Source organism: Odocoileus virginianus, chromosome 29, assembly GCF_023699985.2.
Source record: "Odocoileus virginianus isolate 20LAN1187 ecotype Illinois chromosome 29, Ovbor_1.2, whole genome shotgun sequence".
Lineage (NCBI taxonomy): Eukaryota > Metazoa > Chordata > Mammalia > Artiodactyla > Cervidae > Odocoileus > Odocoileus virginianus.
The window spans coordinates 4172110-4174613 of record NC_069702.1 but is presented as its reverse complement, the minus strand read 5'-3'; the positions used below and the strand labels follow the sequence as shown (position 1 = coordinate 4174613).

The 2504-nt window shown below is 40.5% G+C and overlaps 1 long non-coding RNA gene across 1 annotated transcript; it reads left to right on the top strand.

The window, feature by feature from the left end:
* The first annotated feature begins 247 nt into the window (after positions 1 to 247).
* LOC139031990 (uncharacterized) lies at positions 248 to 935 on the top strand. The gene is made up of 2 exons (XR_011484521.1): positions 248 to 436; positions 794 to 935. It is a non-coding gene; the product is annotated as an uncharacterized lncRNA (long non-coding RNA).
* The last annotated feature ends 1569 nt before the right edge of the window (positions 936 to 2504 follow it).

The window sequence follows — 2504 nt, the reverse complement described above, 5'->3', positions numbered from 1 at the left end:
TTAAAATCTTAGGGGATTTCAGTTTCACTCCCACCATACTACAGAAAGTATTTAAGAGGCCCTAATTTCTGATACATTGGCATTTGGCAATAGCAATTTTAGAAAGAGCAAACATTGAAAAACTGAAAGAAATAACCCTGCTGAACTTTGTGACAAAATTTTTGAATAATTGAAGAGAGATTGAAGCCCAATATGAGAAAGTGATCAGTCTCTAATTCACAACTCTATCCCTGGCACATAGGGACCCATCTAGAATGTGGAAGTATACATAGAACATAGAAGTGTAATCAAGGGCAGAGGAGTAGAATGTGACTCAATAGAAGAAGAGAAAGATCTAGACTAGGACCAGAACAGAGGCACAGAACACTACATACTACTGAGGGAAGAATAATGGTTAACATCAGACCCACACTCCATACCACCTACGAACTGTGATGTAACTACCTGTCTTATATACAAACTGTGTATGGCTTGTCCCATAGGAGTGTATATTTTCTTAACTAACCCTTTTATATTCTTTATGCACAATTGCTTAAGGTATTGATAAGACAGGTGTCAGGACTAGATGGGTCCAAATGACCCTTACAGTTGCCATCCTGTTTCCCAGGTTAGGTAGATAAGTCAGAAGCTCCTCATACACGCTGAACACTGGTATTGATTGATTAGGTCCTTGAGAGTTGAGAGGAGCACATGAACTCTTTGTTAATCCATGTTAGATCTATGTTTGATCCTAAACCATATTTCTTTTGTGTATTAAACAACTAAACCTTCCTGTATTCATTCTTTCTTCTAGATTAGTGAAGGAGCAGAATGCGTTTTTATTTCCCAAATCCCGTCTCTAGCAGAAGCCAGCACCAAATTCAGGAAAACTGCTTTGGAGCTGGCATGTGCCTACCCCCAGAGAAGAGGCTGCTTGGGAGCATCTGATCAAACAGTGAGTGTGGAATGATACAAGGCCAGACTCATGGCTCAGCAGCTGAAGAGGGAATGCTGACCCACTGGCTCAGCTCATTCTTATTTTTAATAAAAGAACATCCTAACAGAGATTGAAAAATGCAATTGGAAGGTTATTTCAACCTGCACTCAGCAGTGCCTCCATCGTGGTCAGGGCATGGGATTTATTAGTGTTGCTTAAATAAGTGATGCCACACCCTAACTTGCTCAAAACTTCCTCATTCGGAAAACATAACTGAAACTGAAATTGAAATCAGATTTGGAAACCTGATTCACATTTATTATTTTTCATGAATGATGTGTTTGTGTGTGCTTAGTCACTCAGTCGTGTCCAACTCTTTGCAACCCACATGGACTATAGCCTGCCATGTTCCTCTGTCCATGGGGATTCTCCAGGCAAGAATACTGGAGTGGGTTGCCATGCCCTCCTCCAGGGGATCTTCCAAACCCAGGGATCGACCCCAGGTCTCCCACATTGCAGGTGGATTCTTTACTGTCTGAGCCCCCATGGAAGCCCAATGATGTGTTTAAGATTTAGTTATTGCTTCGTGTTAAAAATTGCTCTTAGTATATTTTTTAGTGGTTAAGCATCTATAAACTATAACTAAAATGATTTCAATAAAATGTATATGAATTTTTACGGCATACTAAATGGCTTCAAAATTTAACAGGGGTAGTCTGTGAATGGTGCATTTGTTTTGATGTTTTAAAATTTTCTTCTTTGAGTATTTTTGTATCTTCAAATATATTTTAATCACAGAGATTACTTTTTTAATCAGAAAAATGAAGTCTTAAAAATTCCAGTTCTGGCTAGGTTAATGCTTCTGTGAGATAAGCTGCAAATTTTGAAAGACTAACACAGAGAATAAAGAGAAGTCTCCTAAGGAGAGCTTCATGTTGCATCAAACCTGTATCTTGTCCTAGAAAAGTTAAAGGTGTGTCCTCCTAACGTCCTTTAGCAGGTGCTTACTGGTACACCAACCTCACATATTTTCAGCCCACCTATGTTTCTTCCGTGATTGCTTTTGTGTGTTGACAGCATTCCACCTGCAGTGCCCACTCTGGAATTTGTGTTTTGTGGATAGCCTCAGCTTCCAGTCTTTGATGGAAGGTTTCTGAGATGTGTTAACACAGTTCCTCAAAGGGTCCTATATTAGTTACCTGTGTAACAGATGACTTCCAACTCAGTGGCTTAGAATAACAAAAATTTCTTGTTTCTGTTTCTATGGATCAGGAATCAGGAAGCAGCTTAGCTAGATGGTTCTGACTTGGAGTTTCTCACCAGAGGAGCCATATGTCAACCAAGACTGTAGTCTTCTGAGGCATGACGGGTCTGAAGGATTCACTTCTGACTCATTCACACGGCTGTTGACAGGAGAATCCCCCTCACCATGTGGATCCCTGCCCAGGGCTTCTCACCATGCGGCTTCCCCCAGAGTGAGTGCTCTGAAAGAGAGAGGGCCAGTGACCAAAATGAGAGCCAGTCTTTTTTATGCTGTCATCTCAAAAATGACATAATACCTCTTCTGCTGTATGCTGTTGGTCACATA